We start from the raw sequence: 22,640 nt of genomic DNA, 5'->3' as shown, positions 1-22,640 counted from the left end.
ACCCCCACTTGGAGCTGTTGGGCTCCAATGTGAGGACCTGACTTGGTTTCCCTCTAAACTAAAATTCTAGTTTAGATCTAGTAAGCTGCCACCACTCAATCAGGAAATGTGGATTGAGACACAGTCCTTCCCCAAAATCCTAGGGGATTCCAAGAGCCCCAAATCCATGGAGTTCTTACACCCAGGAGAAATAAACCATTCCCCCTGCTTCCTCCCCCCTCCCTTTTCCTAGGAGAGACACCGGGATCTAACTACAGAGGGATACCTCCCCCTTCTCTTTCCCTGAGAATCCACCCAAGGAAAGACCAAACAAGTCCTTAATAGAAAAGAAAAGAATTTATTAAAGAATAAAAAGAAAATACAGAATCTCTATGAGTCCAAGCTGGACACTCATAGGGTGTAACCTTGCTAAGTTCTGGAGAGAATCCTCTCTCCTTCCTTTCTCAGTAAAAGCAATATCAGCAAACAGGAATAAAGAATTTCCTTTAGCAAACACACAATTGCAAATATAGAAAGCAACTAAAAAGACTAATTTGCCTTTCTAATTAATACTCACTATTAATTAGTAGAAACTACTCCAGGAGAACTTGGAGACATGACTGTTCTTTCTTAGATCCAAAAAGAGCTCTCTGAGCAAAACAGGGAACACAGACAAAGACTTCCCTCCACAGAGATTTGAAAAAATCTTGTCTCTGATTGGTCCTCTGGTCAGGTGGTCATCAGGTACTGCATGTTAACCCTTTACAGGTAAAAGAGACCTTAACCCTGATCTGTTTATTTATGACAGGCACCTTATAAACTAACAGACGTTTTGCAGCATGAGCTTTCGTGGGCGAACACCCACTTCGTCGGATGCAAGACTTGCATCTGATGAAGTGGGCGTTCGCCCACGAAAGCTCATGCTGCAAAACGTCTGTTAGTCTATAAGGTGCCACAGGATTCTTTGCTGCTATTGCAGAACAAAGCATTGCAGCGTATGGTCCCCGTGTTTGATGGCATTCAAACAACATCCGTTCTTTATCTCTCTCTGTTAAACTCAGGAGAGTGATATCATTCATGGTCACCTGGTTGAAATAGGGTGGTTTTATTAAGCGGACATTCAGAGGTGCCCGTTCCTGCTGGGCTGTTTGCCTGTGACTGAACAGAAATGTTCCCCGCTATTACCACGAGGTGTGGGGAGGGTTGAAGCCATCAAAATGCGACCTTGTAACAAAAGCACATATGCTATGTAATGTTAACAGCAAGGTTTACCATGAAAGAGTCTACCCATTGTTCTATAACATGTGTCTTTTTAACTACCACTCTCCCTTCCCCCCCCCCCACCTGCTGCATATGTTTCTCCTTCCCAGAGGCTAGCGAAGATTAGAAGGCGAAAAAAATGCATTCGAGATGAAATGTTCTCTGAGCTCATGCTGTCCTCCCACACTGACAGAGCATAGCAGAATGCGTGGAGGCAGACAATGTCAGAGTGCAGGAAAGCACAATATGAACGCGAGAAGAGGTGGCGGGCTGAAGAGAGTAAGTGGCGTCAGCTTGCTGACAGAAGGCAGGAGTCAATGCTCAGGCTGCTGGAGCATCAAACTCATATGCTCCAGCGTATGGCTGAGCTGCAGGAAAGGCAGCAGGAGCACAGATCGCCGCTACAGCCCCTGTGTAACCAACCACCCTCCTCCTCAAGTTCCATAGCCTCCTCACCCAGACGCCCAAGAACGTGGTGGGAGGGGGGGGCCTCCGGCCTCTCAACCATTCCACTGCAGAGGATTGCCCAAGCAACAGAAGGCTGGCATTCAATAAGTTTTAAGGTTTTAAAGTGCAGTGTGGCCTTGTCCTTCCCTCCTCCCCCACCCCACCCCACCCCACCTGGTGCTTCCCTCCTCCTCCACCCCTCCTGGGCTACCTTGGCAGTTATCCCTCTATTTGTGTGATGAATTAATAAAGAATGCATGAATGTGAAGCAACAATGACTTGATTGCCTCTGCAAGCGGTGATCGAAGGGGGCAGGGGGGAGGGTGGCTAGCTTACAGGGAAGTAGAGTGAACCAAGGGGTGGGGAGGTTCATCAAGGAGAAACAAACAGAACTTTCACATCGTAGCCTGGCCAGTCATGAAACTGGTTTTCAAAGCTTCTCTGACGCGCACCGCATCCTCCTGTACTCTTCTAACCACCCTGGTGTCTGGCTGAGCGTAATCAGCGGCCAGGCGATTTGCCTCAACCTCCCATCCTGCCATAAATGTCTCTCCCTTACTCTCACAGATATTGTGGAGTGCACAGCAAGCAGTAATAACAGTGGGAATATTGGTTTTGCTGAGGTCTATCCGAGTCAGTTAACTGCACCAGTGTGCTTTTAGAACATCCAAATGCACATTCTACCACCATTCTGCACTTGCTCAGCCTATAGTTGAACAGCTCCTGACTACTGTCCAGGCTGCCTGTGTATGGCTTCATGCCGCCCCTTGCAGAATGCCGCCCCAAGCACCAGCTTGGAATGCTGGTGCCCATGGCTGGGTCCCCAAGGATACCTATAGGCATTTCAACATCCCCAATGGTGATTTTCTGGTCTGGGAAGAAAGTCCCTTCCTGCAGCTTTTGAAACAGACCAGAGTTCCTGAAGATGCAAGCGTCATGCACCTTTCCCAGCCATCCCACATTGATGTTGGTGAAACATCCCTTGTGATCCACTAGTGCTTGCAACACCACTGAGAAGTACCCCTTTCGGTTTATGTACTCGCTGCTTTGGTGCTCCAGTGCCAAGATAGGGATATGGGTTCTGTCTATCGCCCCACCACAGTTAGGGAATCCCACTGCAGCAAAGCCATTCACTATGGCCTGCACATTTCCCAGAGTCACTACCCTTGATATCAGCAGCTCTTTGATTGCGTTGGCTACTTGGATCACAGCAGCCCCACTGGTTTGAGCATTGGCCTGCTAACCCTAGGGTTCTGAGTTCAATCCTTTAGGGGGCCACTTAGGAATCTGGGGCAAAAATCAGTACTTGGTCCTGCTAGTGAAGGCAGGGGGCTAGACTCAATGACCTTTCGAGGTCCTTTCCAGTTCTAGGAGATGGATATATCTCCTATTATTAGTAGTAGTAGATTTGCCCACTCCAAACTGATGCCCGACTGACCAGTAGCTGTCTGGCATTGCAAGTTTCCACAGGGTTATTGCCACTCGCGTCTCAACTGTGAGGGCTTCTCTCATCTTGGTATTCTGGTGCTTCAGGGCAGGGGAAAGCAAGTCAAAGTTCCATGAAAGTGCCTTTACGCATGCAAAAGTTTCACAGACACTGGGAATCGTCCCAGACCTGCAACACTATGCGGTCCCACCAGTCTGTGCTTGTTTCCCAGGCCCAGTATTGGCGTTCCATGGCATGAACCTGCCCCATTAACACCATGATGTGCACATTGCCAGGGCCCGTACTTTGTGAGAACTCTATGTCCATGTATATGTCCTCATCACTCTCGTCACCGCGCTGCCATCGCCTCCTTGCCTGATTTTGCTTTTGCAGGTTCTGGTTCTGCATATACTGCAGGATAATGCAAGTGGTGTTTACCGTGCTCATAACTGCCCCAGTGATCTGAGCAGGCTCCATGTTCCCAGTGCTATGGCATCTGCGCTGAAAAAAGGTACACTGCCATTGCTCTGACGGAGGGGCGACCGACGACACGGCTCACAGGGAATTAAAATCAACAAAGGGAGTGGCTTTACATCAAGGAGAAACACAAACAACTGTCACACATAATGGCCCCCTCAAGGACTGAGCTCAAAACCTTGGGTTTAGCAGGCCGTTGATTTCACACAGGGATGGGGGAGCAAATGAATACAAAACAAATCAGGTCTATTTCTTGTTTTGATCCACTCCATCTATCTTATACACCTTAGGCTGGCAGCAGATGGTGCAGTACGACTGCTAGCCATCATCATCTCCTGGGTGCTCAGCAGAAGCTGCTGCATTACGATTGCTAGCCATCGCCATCTCTTGGGTGCTCGCCAGAAGACGGTGCAGTATGACTGGGGAATGACCTGGCTGAGTCACTCCCATGTCTGCCCAGGCGCCCCGACCGACCTCACTGAGGTCAACTAAAAGAGCACCCAGGAGTACGATGACGATGGCTACCAGTCGTAATGCACTGTCTGCTGCCAAAAGGCAATGGGCTGCTGCTGCTGCATAGCAATGCAGTCCCACATCTGCCAGCACCCAGGAGATGTACGGTGACAGTGAAATGAGCAGGCTCTATGCTTGCTGTGGTATGGCGTCTGCACAGGTAAGCCTGGAAAAAAGACATGAAATGATTGTCTGCCATTGCTTTCATGGAGGGAGGGAGAGGGGGGTCTGACGCCATGTGCCCAGAACCACCCGTGACACTGTTTTTGCCCCATCAGACATTGGGATCTCAACCCAGAATTCCAATGGGCGGCAGAGACTGCGGGAACTGTGGGATAGCTACCCACAGTGCAACGCTCCGGAAGTCGACACTAGCCTCGGTACTGTGGACACAGTCCACCGAGTTAATGCATTTGGAGCATTTTGTTTGGGGGGACCCACAATCGACTGTATAAAAATGATTTCTAAAAAACGACTTCTATAAATTCGACCTAATTTCGTAGTGTAGACATACCCTTAGAGAAGTTCTCAGGGGTGTTGGGGGAATGCATTCTGCACAGATCTTAATATTGTAGATCTGGACATTACTGGAATATTGTCACTGTAACAGATGCACCAAACAATAAGCATCCCCCCTCCCTGTATTTTCTGTGGTATAAAAAGCAGAAATTGGAAATATAAATTCAGTACTTTAAAAAAATAAAAAAAAAAAGCTCATCCAACTGCTACCAGGTGAAGGAGAAAGAGACCCCTTAGGTATTTGTCAGAGGTAAGTACAAACTGCCCAGGTGAGGACTTCACATTTTCTAAATGTATGATATATATACACCCTGCATCCATAAACATTAGTGGGCATTCTTGATGCAGAGGTTCGTTGCTATGTAGCGCGATCATTTCTCTGCAATGTAGTCTCCTTTCTTCCAAGTTGTGCACTGTTTTTCTTCCCCGATTTTTTATATAAAATGTTTATTATCCCTGATAAATCTGGGAAATCTCTTGTACTCCCTCAGATTTGGAGACTGGAAAAAGAAAGCCATCTGTCTAAAATGTCTCTTCTTGATTTAGAGCGTTTGTATCCCCCCATTTGTGGCCACCAATTGGGTAGCTGGCAAGAGTCAAACTTAGCTTTTTACATTCAGGGCAGTGAGGTAGTCTGCCCACATGATAGATTAGTGAAGATCACGGGACAGGACTATCTTGTTTTTTATATGTTCTTCCCAGTGACTTTTATGTGTTGGTCCAATGTCTTAAGTATTTTTTTAATACGGGGTGGTACTGATCATGTTACTTGTCAGGATATTATAGTTGTTCAGCAACAATATATGGGAATGGATCTGGTTTTCACTTGGATTTTTTTTTTTAATAGAATACCTTCCAGAAGCTTGAGATGGAAAGCAAATTTGCTGTGTTGGCTAAAACAGCACTAGAAGGAGGAAAGCAATAACTCTGCTCTGCAGTCATTGTTTGGGGTGCAGTGTGTGGCGGAAATGTACCTGTATCCGTTTGCAGATGTTTTACAGAGTTTATCCCCAAAAATGTAATTAACTGCTAAAATTGGGCTCCAGACTGCACTTCTACTTAACAGACTGGGTTGAATTATAGTATTATGTTTCCGCAATAGTTATACTGGAGGGTTAACCTAGTAGTTTATTGTGTAAATTGGAAGAGCTTTTTTTATAGCCAGTCTAAGCTCCCTCAAATTTATTTTGGAAGGCCAAGTACAAATATAATTTAGCACACGTTCAGTTTCCTTATCTCTGTAACAGCATTTTAAGTTTGTTTTCAGACTTTTGAAATGTATTTGTTTTCCAGTTTCACTTACTAGGTTCTATGTGCTGCCATCTTATCTAGATGAGAGTACAACTACATAGATGGGATTCCCACTATACAAGTGAGAGAAAAGCTTAGGGCAGGTCTACACTACTGCTTCAGTTGATCTAACTTATGTCACTCAGGTATGTGAAGAAAAGATACACGCCCCGACCTAAGGAGATGCTGTTCCATCGACCTAGCTTCCGCCTCTGGAGTAATAATGTCGACAGGAGAGCACTCTCCCGCTGGCATCAAGCATCTTCACCAGACGCACTGCAGTGGTGCAGCTGTGCCAATGTCACGCTTCTAGTGTAGACCTGCCCTAAGTCTGATGATTGTTCCAATAAGGTTGATAAGTCACTAGCATGCAAGAAGGTTCAACCTGAAGTTACATCCTGTCTTATTCCCCTTTTTACATAAAGGCCTTTGATGGCATGCTTGTTTTTATCCTGTGCTGGGTGGATTGCACATGAATTTTAATTAGGTTCTGTGGTTTTCCACCAATTCTATTGTGCAGCAATTTAAGGTTCATTCCTGGATGCTAGACTGAGTCAACAATTATTTTTAAATCTTCTCCCCTGGCTTTTTACATGTTTGGTATGAGGACACAGGATACCCAAAACACTGTTAAAAGCTCAGAGGGACAGAGAGCATGGTCAACAACTTCATTCCTTTGGCACAGTGGAACTTGCAGCAATAAAAGTAAAGCTTATCTGTGTGGAAGACAACCTTCTCTGGGGGTGGTCTGAGACCATGGAATGAACTCCACCAGAAAGTAAGCACTATCACAAACAGCACCACTATCTGCTCCAAGTGCAAGGCACATTTCTTTGACCTTGCCTTCTCTCACACACACACACACCCCCAACAGGTATATTTAACAAGATAATCCACTCGTTTCTCCCTCTGGGGAAGAAATGAGAGAACAAAACAACAAATGACAGCTGTGTAGCCACATTGCTTAACATACTATTGGAAGGTGCTCAGATGCTATGGTGATAAACGCAGTATAAAAGCCTATATTGAACAGGACCCGTAAGGTAAAGATGTGATCAATTTCTCAGGAAGGAATCCAACTTGACTTTCACAGATTAAGGGTACCCAGAAGTCACCTACTACAGGCCAGGCTCAACAAAGAAAGTAACAGAACGCCACTAGTCATCACCTACAGCCCCCAACTAAGACCTCTCCAGCACATCATCAAGGATCTACAACCTATTCTGAAGGACGATCCTTCATTCTCACAGACCTTGGGAGACAGGTCAGTCCTCGCTTACAGACAGCCCCCCACCCTGAAGCAAATACTCACCAGCAACTACACACCACACAACAAAAACACTAACCCAGGAACCAAACCCCGCTGCCAATTCTGTCCACACATCTATTCAAGGGACACCATCATAGGACCTAACCACATTAGCCACACCATCAGGGGCTGGTTCACCTGCACATCTACCAATGTGATATGTGCCAGCAATGCCTCTCTGCCATGTACATTGGCCAAACTGGACAGTCTCTACACAAAAGAATAAATGGACACAAATCTGACATCAAAAATTATAACATTCAAAAACCAGTAGGAGAACACTTCAATCTCTCTGAACACTCAATAACAAACTTAAAAGTGGCAATTCTTCAACAACAAAAACCCTTCAAAAACAGACTAACAAGAAACTGCAGAACTGCAATTAATTTGAAAACTGGACACCATCAAATTAGGCCTGAATAAAGACTGGGAGTGGATGGGTCACTACAAAAACTAATTTTCCCCCTGCTGATACTCATACCTTCTTGTCAACTGTTCGAAATGGGCCATCTTGATTACACTGAACTCATTAGCACAACAAGAGTGATTTTCCTCCCTTCTTGTCAACTGTTGAGAATAGCCCACTTCCACCATAATTGAATTGGCTTGTTAGCACTGACCCCCAACTTGGTAAGGCAACTCCCATCTTTTCATATGTTGTGTATTTATACCTGCCTCTGTATTTTCCACTCCATGCATCTGATGAAGTGGGTTTTAGCCCACGAAAGCTTATGCCCAAATAAATGTTAGTCTCTAAGGTGCCACAAGGACTCCTGGTTGTTTTTACAGATTCCATTGTTAGTCAAATTTTGTATTCTTTTAAAGGAAAATACTATGGAATATTTTGCTGCTGACTTAGATACCTCTATAGTTGTTTGGGTTGAGGGAATCTTGCTTTTATATATTAGGCTAATTAGTCCATATGACACATATCAGGGAAGTGTCTAGATTGCAGGATTAGGTAAAACAGTTTTAGAATGGCTGCCTGGGTATATTAGGTATCTTCTTTGACATTATCTGGGCCATGTGATTTCCCCCAGTTTAAGTTTCCTGAAGGTTTTCCTTAGTTCATGTAATATACGAGGTATCTTGAGGGAGGATTGGCAGTTTACTTTAATGGAGGCTTCAAGCATATTTTTTTAAAATACAGAGCTCCCTGATTTACACAAGCATTCTGTTCCAACCATACATATCTCCAACCATTATGCAAAACAACCCTATTTCTATCTTACAGAACTTTTTCCCATAAGCTCGGATTTGCGTATGTCAGGTTTGCGTAACTCAGGAAGCATCTGTAATGCTGTTTTGTTCAAGTAAGATTTCCATGCTGGATCCCTTTGTGTAGGCCTTGGAAGTGTTCTGCCCAATGTTTACTAGTCTGGATTGATGAGTCTTGTTTCTTTTCATTTGGTTTACGTTCTTTTTACCTTTGCCAGAACAAGCCAATGCCTATTGCAACTTCAGTTTGTGCTACTTTCCCCCATCACCACCCAGATCAGGTGCCCTGACTTCTGCTGTAGCATTGATATGTACTCGTACAATATGTCAGGGCTAGTGGAAGCTCTGTTTTAAAAGTTAGACAATTCCCTCACTTTCCCTCTTAGTCTATGGCAGTTTGTAGCAAGTTGTTAGGCTTGTTTGGTTTGAACCACCAGTCCTTTTTTTATTGTTAAGAAGTGATTTGCTGAGAGATCTACACAAGTTTTTTTATGTGACATCTGTATCTTTTGTCTACAGCATTTGTTTAGAAACATCAATTAATTTTCTTGATGGAGGTTTACAGGGCTTCCTCAGTTTTCTTTCAAAGCTTTATTCCCATATATATTTCTTCAGGTCTGTGGCATGTTTATTGTTAGTTGTCTATGTAAATTTAATCAACCAGTTAGCTATGGAAGTATGATGATGGTTAAGGTACAAGCACATTTATGTCACTAAAGTTTACACCAAGTACAGCACCCTTTGTCCTTTGCTACTATAAAGGAAAAAACTCTGTCTAGAGCTCCCTCTTGCTTTTCTATTGAGAATATACAGACAAGTTGTTTGTGGTTTTTCTGCCCCCCCCCCTTTTTTTACCCCCTCAGTCAGTTTTTTCCTATGTCAGTTTCAGTAGGGCTAGGGCAGTGATTTTCAATCTTTTTTCATGTTAGGACCCCTAAAAATTTTAAAATGGAGATGCCAAAGCCTTTTAAAATCTTACACCTAGTTTGCAGACACCCTCCTCAAGGGTCCACAGGTTGAAGATCACTGTCCTAGGGTACTTTATTTTCAAATGTGTGCTCCTTGCCCTCTGAAGGGACGGATGCTGCTTCTCTGCCAGTCTAGGTGAGCACTGACGTCTCCAGGGGTAACATCTTTCTACTGCTTAACAGCTGCTAGTTTCCGAAATAAACTGTGTCAGGCATGGGGCAAAGTGGGCTGTCACGTAAAGAAGCCGTCCTCAGAGAGCGGCAGCAGGCCGGTGTAACGCTGCGCGGCAGAAACTGCAACTAGTTGCAAAACGGGAGGGTTGCACAATGTGTCGTCACACCTGCCCGGGGATGTTCAGCCCCGCAGGCAGGCTGACCTTTCCGCCATGGGGAGGTTGCCAGCCCTTGCAGCCGATCGGAGCCTGGATGCAGAGTCCCGCGCGGGCAGCGTGCAGGAGCCACTTGTCCCCACTCCCTCCCCTCACACACAAGCAATAGGACGGCGGCTCAGTTCCCCCTTCTCCCCCCCCCGCCCCGCCCCGCCCCGCCCCGCAGCCGCACCACGGTGCGGGCCCCCCACTGCAGGCCCCCTCGCCCCGGCGGCTCCGCCCCGCCGGGCCAGGGCTCCTCCCCCAGCGGCGCTTTTGGCCGTGACTGGAGGCAGGAGCTTTGGCACAAGCCCAGAAAAACAAACAGCGCTTCCAAGGGAACCCCGGCCGGGCTCCGGGGAGCCCCCAACTCCCACCGCGCACGGCCGCCCCCGGCCTCTGCCAGCGCCCCAACGGGGGGGGGGGACAGTCCCCCAGGGCCAGGCGGGGTTTGTTTACAAACACGGGGGTGGCATCAGCGACCCCCCCCCACACACACACCCCCCCGCCAGAGGGGCTCAGCCGCCTCCCTAGTACAGCGGGGCAACGTCTGCCCAGAAGTGACACCCCAAAACCCAGCCCCCCCGCCCGTCTGGGGGGGCAGATCCGGGGTCCCCCGCAGGGGCCCCCGCTCACCCAGTCCCCGTGGGGCAGCTCCCCGGGCAGTCCCGGGATGGGGGGGGCGGGGGGCTCACCCTGCGGCCCGGGCTGCCTCTCGCGCTGCCGCTCAGCTGTCGGGGCTTTAAACCCCCGGCCCCCCCGCGAGACACTTATCCGAGACTATTAGTAGCTCCTTGGGCGCTTCCATTCCGCCGAGAGGCGGGGGGGGGAGTTTTAACCCTTTGTAGCTCGCTCAGCTCGGCCACGCAGATGGAGGCTGGAGGGAGGCTCAGGCTGGGGGGGCAATAATCCGAGAGAGGCAGGATCCCCCTTCCGCCCCGCCAGTCCGCGGTTCCCCCGGGAGAGGGGGGTAGGTGCCCCCCCTCTCCGGACAGAATGGAACCGTCCAGGCGGGAGGGGGAAGGGCTGGATGGTGTTTACGGAAGGGCCCTGTCCTCGGTCCGGCCCCACCCCCGGGCCCCGGCTCAGGAGATGCCCGAGGGGAGGAGGAGGGGGGTCACCCTGCTGCCCCCTCGATACCCTCCCCCATCCTCACCCCCCCGTCCCGCACGGAATCCCTCACCCGGCTCCCCCCCCCCATAGCCTCCCTCATTCCCCCCCATCCCTCCCACTGCTCCGCTCCCCGCACCTCTGATACCCTCCCGCATCCATCCGCTGCTCCGACCCCTTATACCCCCCCATCCAGGGGGGGCTGGAATAAGGGGCGCTGGGGGGGGAGCAGCACCACGTGGCTTGAAGTGGTTTCCAGCATGTACAGAACTGACAGTTTTGCTGAATAGTTTTGAGTACCCGCACTACAGAAATTGTTCTAATGCTGCTACCCTCATCCTCCCCACGGCACTGAATCCCTCCCCGCCATCCATCCTCCCCAACATCCACTGCCCCGCTCCCCCCAGGGAGAGAGGCGGGTTCGCAAAACCTTTGCTGGTGCACCAAGAATAGGAACATAGTCCTTACGTTTGCCAGCTGTGTTGGGTGCTGCTGTGGGCGCTGCTCCTCCGCAGGGCACCCACCAGGGACCTGGTCAGCCTGATCTCCGGGAGCGAAGCTCCATGAGATACACAGAGGCCCAGCTTCACTTTGTACACTGCCAAGGAAAGTGATGGCTGTAAAAGACGTTTATCTCCAACAGCCAAGCTGTTGTTAGGACGGAAGTTCGGATTTAAAGGGACAATTTTTTTTTAAATTGTCCTTGTACTTTACATTGCATAACAAGCCGGATAACACGTGCATGCCAAGGTTTTGTTTGCACTTCTGCCATTTTCTTGTTTTGTGGCCCTAGCCCAGTCACTCACAGCCTCTTTGCCTCAGTTTACTCATGCGTCTAGCTCACTGCTATGGTGTAGGGCTTGCTCAATCCTTTGAGCCTGCCAATGGAATGTGCTAAGGAAATGCAGACTGTCATTACTGTGGCTATTCCTACAGCTGTACTGACTTCATCAATGAAGCCCAAGTACTGCAAGATTCCATTATTTACTAGTAATAGTGTATGACATAGTAATCTTGCTTCTTGCTAAAAATTCCTGAGCCATGTGCAATGTGATCTCCTACCAGGAAGCAAAATGTTAGCAGTCATCTTACTGCACTAAGTAGCTTTTGGTAATAAATCATACCTTGTTTGTCCTTGTTATACATAGCTCTTCCTCCCTCCTTGTGAAATAATTCCATTACCATTAACACACCTGACAAGTAGTACATGTGATGAAGGTTGTATTACCTTCTATTAAATTGTAAACTCTTTGGCGGCAGGACTGTTTTTTTGTTCTGTGTTTGTACAGCTCCCAGAACATTGGGGTCCTGGGGCATGTTGGTGCTCCCAAGCCAGGGCCAGCTCCAGGCACCAGCCCAGCAAGCAGGTGCTTGGGGCAGGCCAGGGGAGGGGGTGGCACATGGGGCTCTTCAGCGGCTATTCGGCGGCGGGTCCTTCACTCCAAGAGGGACTGAGGGACCCGCCACCAAATTGCCACCGAAGAAGAAAGTGGTGCGGTGGAAACTGCCGCGGATCGTGATCGTGACTTTTTTTTTCCCTACCACTTGGGGCGGCAAAAACCCTGGAGCCGGCCCTGTCCCAAGCACTACCATAATGCAAATAATAAATAAAAATAAGAATGCTGATGCCTGCAGTACCTCCCCATTAACACAAGCTCTGCTAAAGAAAACTGATTAATAAGAGCTGAAGGTGTGCGAAGGAAATCATGCATGCTGTGATTCCTAGCCCCCTGGTTGAATAAGTGCTTATTTTTCCAAGAGATGCATCCCACCAGTCAATCTTGCCTTTGGTGTCCCTCACTCTGAGACATTAGATGGGATTACATTCAATAGCCTAATCCGATGATTTCCACAAGGAAGAAAACATTTCTAATGCATGCTTGTTTATTTACAGTGTCCTAGTTTTGCATCTCATTGGGATACAACCACCTCAGGGAAGGTCTCTTTTCATGAAAACAGCCAGGGAGAAGTCCATTTGTAATGCCTAGCCATTTGAGAACTCACAGTTTCTCCTTCCAGGGATACCATTCACTCCCTTTAAATTAGCGTTAGTTAAAATTATTTGTTTACCCATTTTTGTAGAGTATTAAAAACAAACACTAAACACCTCTTACAAGAAAATTAAAATGTTCAATTCCTATAGAGACTTGAGAGGCTCAGCTGAAATTTATTATTTGTACTGTGATAGCGCAACTGGCACCAGACAGTGATGAGGGCCCCACTAGGCTAGACAGTATATAATGAAAGATAGTGCTTTCCCTAAAGACTGTTGTGACGGGTTGGATCACAGAAACTCCCTTGGGAACTGCCAACTGATATGCCAAGACTACTTCTGCCCCTGCTTTTCCTGCCAGCTTGGGACTCCAGCACCCTGTCTTGTTGAGCCAGACACACCAGTCTGCTCCAACACAGACCCAGAGTCTGAACCACGTGCCCCAAAGCTGCAGACTTAACTGAAAGCAATTTAAGAAGTATTCCTGTCTTTAACACTCAGATGCCCAATTCCCAATGGGGTCCAAACCCCAAATACATCTGTTTTACCCTGTATAAAGCTTATGCAGGGTAAACTCATAAATTGTTCGCCCTCTATAACACTGATGGAGAGATATGCACAGCTGTTTGCCCCTCCCCTCCAGGTATTAATACATACGCTGGGTTAATTAATAAGTAAAAAGTGATTTTATTAAATACAGAAAATAGGATTTAAGTGGTTCCAAGTAGTAACAGACAGAACAAAGTGAATTACCAAGAAAAACAAAACACACAAGTCTATGTCTAATACAGTAATAAAACTGAATACAGACAAAATCTCACCCTCAGAGATGTTTCAGTAAGTTTCTTTCACAGACACCTTCCTAGTCTGGGCACAATCCTTTCCCTTGGTGATAGCCCTTGTTCCAGCTCGGGTGGTAGCTAGGGGATTTCTCATGATGGCTCCCCCTTTGTTCTGTTCCACCTATTTATATATCTTTTGCATAAGGTGGGAATCCTTTGTCCCTCTGGGTTCCCACCCCTCCTTCTCAATGGAAAAACACCAGGTTAAAGATGGATTCCAGTTCAGTTGACATGATCACATGTCACTGTAAGACCCCAGCCTCCATTCCTCCCAGGCTGACTCACAGGAAGGCCTGCCTGCAAACAGAGTAATCCACAGTCAATTGTCCTGGTTGATGGGAGCCATCAAGATTCCAAACCACCATTAATGGCCTGCACTTTGCATAATTACAATAGGCCCTCAGAGTTATATTTCATATTTCTAATTTCAGATACAAGAGTGATACCTTTATACAAATAGGATGATCACACTCCGTAGATTATAAGCTTTGTAATGATACTTTACAAGAGACCTTTTGCATGAAGCATGTTTTAGTTACATTATATTCACACTCATCAGCATACTTTCATAAAATCATATAGGCTTTGGCTACACTTACACTTCAAAGCGCTGCCACGGCAGCGCTTTGAAGCGCTAAGTGTAGTCAAAGCGCCCCAGTGCTGTCCATACTCCACCTCCCTGTGGGGATTAACGTACAGCGCTGGGAGCCGCGCTCCCAGCGCTGGGGCTTTGACCACACTGGCGCTTTGCAGCGCCGCAATTTGCAGCGCTGGAGAGGGTGTGTTTTCACACCCTGCTGCAGCGCTGCAAATTTGTAAGTGTAGCCAAGCCCATAGAGTGCAATGTCACAACCGTATAGTTTAAATCTGGAGCATGGACTCTGTTGCAGAAAAGACAGAGGAATTAGGACTGGAGATAACTCAAATAATACATATATTGAATTTTGGTTTAGATTTCAGAGTTTGACAGTTGAATAGTCTTTATTCATGCTAAACTGGTTCAGCTGCAAGGGAGAACAGAGACTGTTGAAAGTCAGACATAAGGGTGGGATCAACAAAGGTACTTAGGCACCTAATCCTCTGACCTAGGCACCTAAATCCCAGTTTTAGGCTCCACTGTGATCTATTCTGGTGGGGGGGGGGCTCCCTCAATCTCTCCTATTAAAGCTGTGCCACTCTGGATAAATAATGAACGAGTGATTGGAGCGGGGGGACTAGATTCTGGTCTCCCATGTGGATGCCCTAACCACTGGATTACTGAGTCACTCTCTCTGATCCAATGACTATCTGCTGTGGATAAATACTTAAATAATCGTTGGGTCAGACAGAGCCAGACAGACTATCCTTAACTCGAACAGATGGATGTTAAGACACTGAATTTCTTGGCACCTTCAGGCCTGTTTTTGGTAATAGGCTCAACAGTGGGGCAAATTCAAAAAAGCTGGTGTAGGGATGTTTAAAATATACACTTCCTGCATCACCTAGGTTTCTTGCATCCTATGAGGAATTCAGACTGGTGGGAGGCAGACAGTATTTCTGCCTCTTCCTTTCATCTGGTGCCTCTTCCTGCCATGGTGTGCAGCTTTAACTCCCACAAGGGTTCCATAGGATGTTTGCATGTGAGTGCCTCTGAGGGGAAAAATGCATCAATGAACTTCCTGAGCACCCTTGCTGTGCATGCATTTCAGCCAGCATAGCCTCTTAGGTGCTTTTCCCCATAGCAAACAAATGAAGTTGCAGCATCTTTGTGCCAATGCACCCTCCCCTCCTTGTCAGAACTGTCACCATGTTTCTCTGTCATCATTTAGAGGAGTACAAAATGAGAGTGGAATTTGGCTCAGCATGTCACGAGGCAAGGTGAAGCTGTAGGAATGATGGCCTCCCAGCTTCAAAAGAAATAGTCTGCATCAGACCATAGGAAGAGCCTCAATAATGAGAGATCACAGAAAATGACATCAAGTCAGCCAGCATGCCACAGCCACAAGATAAACCTTTGTTGGACTATCTTTGGTTTGTGGGGGTCTATTGAAAACTAAAAATTACAAGCTGTCACTTTAACCCTGGTCCTGCTTGCTCGTTATGGAGCTCTATAAGGCAATATACAATCTGGGCTTAGCAGAGTCGGTTTGCAGACAGATGGTAACATTCAGAGTACCTTTCCCTGACCTGAAGAAGAGTTCTGTGTGCCTTGAAAGCTTGTCTCTCTCACCAACAGAAGTTTGTCCAATAAAAGATATTACCTTACCTACCTTGTCAGCCTACAGTAAGGTGAGGTGAGCTGTGTCTCGCTGCCTTAGGTAGCAGCCTGTTTTCTCTCCTACTCTGTATTCTGTGTGTTCTGAATTCTAAGAAATAAAGTAGTGTTATGCTGCAACCTTCCTGCAAGAGTATTAATGTTTTTATCTAACTTCTGTGTGTCTGTGGTGCAAAACATAACAGTTTGCTGTGCCCTTCAGAAGCATTCCTTGGAGTAAGACAATTCTCCCACCCCTGCAAAAACATTTTCCCTGTCATGTCCCAACTGGAGAAGGAAATACAGTAGAATTTAAGTTATCCTCTTGTTACATGAAACACATTCACATCCCCAGATGCTTAACAGTGAAAATTCCCTTGATTATTTAAGCTTATGCATCATCTACCATGATGCTAATATGTCTGAGGTTGTGTTGTAAAAGTCTTTGAAGGAGAAGGTCCATTACTAATTAGGCTTTAGGATGCTGCAACAAACTCACTTGTTGCCTTTTCTAGGGCCTCCCCAAATACTCTGCCAGCCTACAGCATAAGAAAGCTAATTTAGACAAAGATTGAAGTCAACATTCCACTTGCTCATCTATTTTATTTATAAGATAGTCCAGATTCCCTCATTTTCCCTCCCACCATTATCCCTGGGTCTTCTATTGCAATTATGTTCTGGGTGCAGAGGACTGACCCATGACAAGTAAACTTAATTCTATTCCTATTAATTTGAAAAAATGTGATTAAATATTTTCCTAGCACTTAAGGTAGGATATAAAATTTCTGCAGAATTAATATATTAATCAAAACTTCTAAGAGAAGCTGTCATGCTGTCTGGAGTGGCTCACAACTGTGACGGTCTCCCTCAGCAAACAGTCAGAAGCCAGGGCAGACTCCCCAAAGTAGGTGGTATATTCTATCTTTAGATTTCACCAAGCCAGTAACAAATATGAACTCCTGGATAACTATACCCATCTTACCATGGAGTCATAGGCAGTCCCCTCAGACTATCCAGTCTATCCTGCCACCCAAGCAAATTGAACTTCATGATAAAAGGTTCTTTAAACCAAAAATCACACCATACCAGGTTGCTCCTAGTGCCAAGAGAAGAGACCAGTCACTTACCCCAGATCAATTGGCACTCCAGATCTTACACCAAAGACAATACTGGCAGCCATTCTATAATAAATTAACTCTAGATTCATCAGGGCTGGATTAACCTTTTGTGGGCTCGGCGCCAAACATATTTGTGGGCCCCAATAGGGACAATGGAGCATGGCAAGAGAGGGTTGATCCCCAGACTGAGGGGCCAGCCAGGGGCAATGGGGCATGGCATGGCAGGGGCCTTCCTGCTCCACCCAGCCCAGTGCAAGGGCACTATTTACAAACCAGAATTTGCCAGATGCACACTAGCCTGCCCGGCCCTGTATTGCAAGCATGCCCCTTCCCCTCGGAGGGGGGGTGTGCCCATGCTGTATCACACAGCCCACCCCCTGCCCACCAGGAACACCCCCCAACTCCCTATGGTCAGAGCACTCCCTTGACCTGCTATGCCTAACGCACCCCCAGAACCCTTCCACAAATGCACAGCACCCTACTCAGTGCCCCCCTGCCCAGCGCCCCCCTGCCCACAGCCCCACCACAAGTGCCCAGCACCCCACACAGAATCCCAACTCCCTAGTGCCCCAATACACACAGATCTTCCCTGCCCCCTCACAGCCCAGCATCCCCCCCAGGCCCTCCCCGAGACCCACTCCCCTACGCCCTGCCTCACCAGCCCTGCTGGGAAGTGACTGTGTCTTCCCTGTAAGAGTCCATACAGTTCAGAGATGAAGGATTGTTCTTTGAATTCATTTGTGTATCTTCTTCTGACAGAAGACAAGCTGACAGTATCTCTACCCACATGGACTTTTCCTTTGATGACAGTGAGTTAGTCTTTTGACCTCTGACCATCATTTGTAATGGCCACTGGGTTTGAAATTAGCATTTTCTGTTAAAGTCCTTAAATCCTTCATTAGCATTTCACAAGATTTCTTTGATAGCTTATTTAGTTACTAGGGTATATACAATGTAAATGTTTTCTATTACATTATAATAGGAACAGATAAGTGAAAACAATACAAGTAACATTCCACTAGTTTTCATGAAGTTTAAACACCTGAATACATTCTAACATTTACACTCATTTTGATCTATTCTAATACACTAGTGAATTGGCCTGTGGCCTGGATCTGACCTGGCTGCCAGCGTCACACAAACCAAGAAAGATTAGCACAAACATCACATCCTTATAGGAAAGCAGAGGAGAATCAATACACAGGCAAAAGAAAAGTTAAGATTCAGCCAAGATAGTACAATCGTACAATCCAATGTAGTTCTTTTACGACATTCAAAGTGAACAGGTAAAGGATAACACATAACCATTGTCTCCTCAGGATTAATTTTTTTTCATGCATACCCATGTAATGAACCTCTGTTCATGGTGTGCCTCTCCATAATGAAATGTAGTTAAAGCACAAAGCAAGAAAAGCTACATATCAGTAAAATAGAAAGGAACAAATCAAATTTGCTTTAGAAACACAATAGATTTAGACTGTTTAAACTTTAAAGTGTAGCTGTAGAAAGCATCCTATTGTAAAGGATCCTGCAAATACTTAAACAATGTGTATCTTCACTCATATGAGTAACATTACACATATGCTTAAATATTTGCAGGATTTGGGCTATAAAGTGCTTTTTTTCATTGGTTCTCTGGATGCTTTACACAAAGTCAGGTGATGTTTTTTCATCCCATGAAGAAATTCAGTAAGGGCAAATATTGTCCCTATGCAGCCATGGATCAATGCTGCTTTAGAATCAGACTAATACAAGCCATAGATTGGATTAATTTTTCTGTGTACGCAATTTAACAGATGTGTTCACACAGAAAGAAAAATACATATTGAATGGCATGGTTAATAACAGTGAGGGACAGTAACATTTTTCATTACTTTTTTCTATTTTCCACCAACTTTGAAAACACCATGGCTGCCATTTGTGGTCTAGTAACCAGTTTGCTGTTGATGCCTGATTCATTGTTTAGTTATTAACTCCAGGCAGGATGCAAAATGGATGTAAAAAGCTACTAAATAAGAATGGAAGCATTTTACATCCACTCTGCACAGGGGTAAATGATTGCACAACATACAGGGCAGTGATGAATCAGGCCAAATTATTCATCACTTTGTATTGAAGTTAGAGGCAGTCTTGAACGTGCTTGGTAGAGTTCACCTTATGTCACGGATATTTCCTACCTCTATGAGAACTGGTGAAGGAGCTGGTCAGAAATTATATTTCAGACAGAAATTTGGTTCCACACATTCTAAACAGAGGGACCAAACTGTTCATAGAAGTTTCTGTAAAATCCTCCAGATTCCCCCATTTCTCTCACCATTATCCTTGGGCCTTCTGTCACAACTGAATAGTGGTGGATCCAGGTCCCTCTGCAGCCTGTTGACAGTGCTCAGAGCAGCAGTCACTTGACTAAGAAGTCATTACTTCCAATCAGATTCTGCCAGTTGATTTCCTTGTGGGGTTGGACAAGCCACTTAACCTCTCCATCTCAGTAGCCACATTTTATAGATGAGGAAAAGAATACTTATTCCCCTACATCAAAGGGATGGTCAAGTAATTATAATGTTCATGCAGCACTTTCTGAAAAATGTGGAATGCTCTGTACGTATTTTTATTACTATGTTACAGTTGGCATCCCTGTGCAGTACCAGCAGAGAGGCAAAGGGCTAATGTGGGTTGATGGAGCAAGACTGAGTTGATAGCTCGCTGCTAGAAATGGGCCCTCCAAGCCAAGAGTGATGCATGTTGGCCGACAGTGTATGAATAACTTTGTCCAGTTGTTCCTTGTGCTGTTAAACAGTGGGATTCAGAAAATACCAGTTTCTAACAATCAAAGACGACCTTTTAAACACTGAATCAAAACTAAGTTTTACTCCTAAAAATTGAGGCCCAGAACCACAGAAGCAGAGTCAATAAAACACCTCGGCCTTAATGACATACACCGTACAGATGAAGGTATTGTATATAGGTGCACTAACTCCACTCAGGGCTGGCTCCAGGCACCAGTGCAGCAATCAGGTGCTTGGGGCGGCCAACGGAAAGGGGCGGCACGTCCGGCTCTTCGGCGGCAATTCAGCAGTGGGTCCCTCAGTCCCTCTCAGAGGGAAGGACCTGCTGCCGAATTGCTGTCAAAGAATGAAGTGGTGCAGTAGAGCTTGGGGCGGCAGAAACGCTGGAGCTGGCCCTGACTCCACTTGAAATCCCTCGGAATAGGGATTTCATTGGGCTCTAAATGTCATAAAAGTCACCATGGCTAAACAGCAAAACAGATAGATATACTGTACATCAGAAGGTGTTTATCTACAAGGGTTGCCCTGAGCTAGAACTAGAGCTGGTCAAAAAAGGGTGAAAATATAGCAAAATTTCAAAAGAGTTTTGAAATATTTCCCAATTTTTTATATTTTCCAACTTGTTCTATATTCAGTCCAACAAAGGGGAGGGGGAAGGGGAAGATGGAATTAATGGAGAAAAAAGGAAAAATCATCTCCCTCTCCCTGCCATATCTCCTCTGAAAAATGCCAACTCCCTCTAGGACCATTTGAGGATTCAGAAATAGATTAAGACATTTAAAAGGTAACCACACACACCAAACCATCCAGCATTAGAGAGAGAAATTTTTTAAACAACTTTAAAATTAATCCCAAATGAGGACATCTTCCATCCAATTTGGGACAGCTGTGCAGTGTAAAGGTCTCTCTCTGTATATATTTCATAAAAAATCCCTATTTTACAAGAACGATAAGGTTGCAAAGTCAAACACGCAATAGTTAGGAAGTACCAGAATTAAGATTGCCCCCTTTTGTGTATTCATTATGATACATGATCACATATTATTTCCCCCAACTTCATTCTTGGAAATGACATTTTAAAAAAATTCAGTCTGAAGCAGCCACCCAGTATTGAAAGTTTCAGCCCAAATGGTTAAAGATTGGTAAAGTTATAAGAAACTGAAAACTGCAGTATTGCCATGCCAGCCTTGCCAATGGAAAAGCTCTCTCTGATTGGCTGCTCTTGCTCAGGAGGTGAGGAAATGGGGAAGGCAGCCAATCAGGGCTGCTGCATGAGATAAGTTGCTATCTCTCCCCTCAGAAACCCAGAGGCATTTTGGGATAGGGGAGGGATGGGGAGAGGAAGGAGCAGATAGTCCCCAGCAGCTCAGAGAGGTCTGGTTCCTCTTCCCCTCTTGTGAAACAAAGTGATTGGTCTGCTCTATGCTCCTCCCCATCCCCTCTCCATCTTGCAACACCAGGCATGGGAAGGGGGAGCGGAGGTGAAGAACCCTTGGAGCTGCCCGTCTCCTCAGCCTGGGAAGGGGGAGAAAGGGACATGCTGGATCTTCCCTCCCAGACCTGGAGTCTGGGGGAAGAACCCTTAGAACAGCAAGAGGAGCAAAGGGCAGAATGTATGTGGTCTGGGGGCTGCACTGGGGGCTGTGGAGTGTAGGGACCAGCATTCATTCATTCGATTTTTTATGGTTTGGGAGAAGCTGGCAGCTCTGCATCATCTGGCAGCCAACCGAGAGCACTTGCAGTGGGGGGCCACAATCATCTCATTGTTAGGAGAGTTAGCAACACTGCTACTGTCCCAAATACTTTGGGGCTGGGCAGGAGGACTTCAAAAAATCAAAAGCCACATGCAAAAAACAATGTAATTTATCATTATTTTCATTTTCTTGACTTTGGGGCAGGTCTGACTTTTGGGGCTGGCAAGGCTGGTAGGGCTGCCAGTTTTGGTTTGACATATTCCTGGAAGTTTCATCACATGACATAATCTTTCACTAAAGATGAATCTTTATGTCCAATGCTCAGTGATGCATTGCTTAGCCAGGGTGGACGAGAGGGGAGGGAAGCTGGTACAAATTACCGGGGCCCAGCGGTCTGGAAGGGGGCCCGGGGCCCAGCTTCCCCAGCCCTGTTTAGCCGGTCCGCCCTTGCTGGGGGGCCCCCCAAATTTTTTTCACCGGGGCCCGAACCCGCTCTCGGTGGCCCTGTGCTTCGCACCCCAGCAATCCCTGTGCTTGCGTCCACATTTGGCACCATCTTTCAACAGTTTGTGTACTGCGTACCCTGCCTCTTTGGGCTGCAGGAATGGATCCCGAACTGTTGACCAGTATGCTGTTCACTCTGACCAACACATCACAAGTGGCAGTGGAGTTATTCCTTAAACTACAAAGGCAAGAGGAGTGCAACATTGATCTCACCACACGTAGTACCTACGACACAAGATTACTTGTGGCATTCATGGAGGTGCTAACCATAGTGGAACACTGCGTTTGGGCTCTGGAAACAAGCACTGAGTGGTGGGATCACATCGGGATGCACATCTGGGATGACAAGCAGTGGCTGCAGAACTTTTGGATGAGGAAAGCCACATTCGTGGGACTGTGTGATGAGCTTGCCCCAGCTCTGCGGCACAAGGACATGAGAATGAGAGCTGCCTTGCCTTTGGAAAAGCATGTGGCGATTGCACTGTGGAAGCTGGCTACTCCAGATTGCTACCAATCGGTTGCTAACCAGTTCAGAGTGGGAAAGTCGACCATTAGACTCGTGTTGATGGAAGTGTGCAGGGCCATT

At 46.4% G+C, this 22,640-nt stretch overlaps 1 protein-coding gene across 3 annotated transcripts in view; it reads right to left on the bottom strand.

Annotated features, from left to right (window-relative positions):
• Window positions 1-11,526, bottom strand: part of TCP11L2 (t-complex 11 like 2) — a 33,385-nt gene extending 21,859 nt beyond the window's left edge. The window contains exon 1 of one of the 3 annotated variants that reach the window (XM_039514312.1): window positions 11,353-11,526. The gene's annotated coding sequence lies outside the window, so the exon portion shown is untranslated. Of the gene's footprint in view, window positions 1-10,410; window positions 10,601-11,352 lie in introns of those variants that run through there. The other 2 variants (XM_039514302.1, XM_039514317.1) reach the window with 2 other exon arrangements.
• Between the last annotated feature and the right edge of the window lie 11,114 nt (window positions 11,527-22,640).

The sequence above is a fragment of the Mauremys reevesii genome, linkage group 1, assembly GCF_016161935.1.
Source record: "Mauremys reevesii isolate NIE-2019 linkage group 1, ASM1616193v1, whole genome shotgun sequence".
NCBI classification, from domain to species: Eukaryota; Metazoa; Chordata; order Testudines; family Geoemydidae; genus Mauremys; species Mauremys reevesii.
Note: the sequence above shows the minus strand (reverse complement) of the source record. Positions and strands in the feature narration are given on the sequence as shown.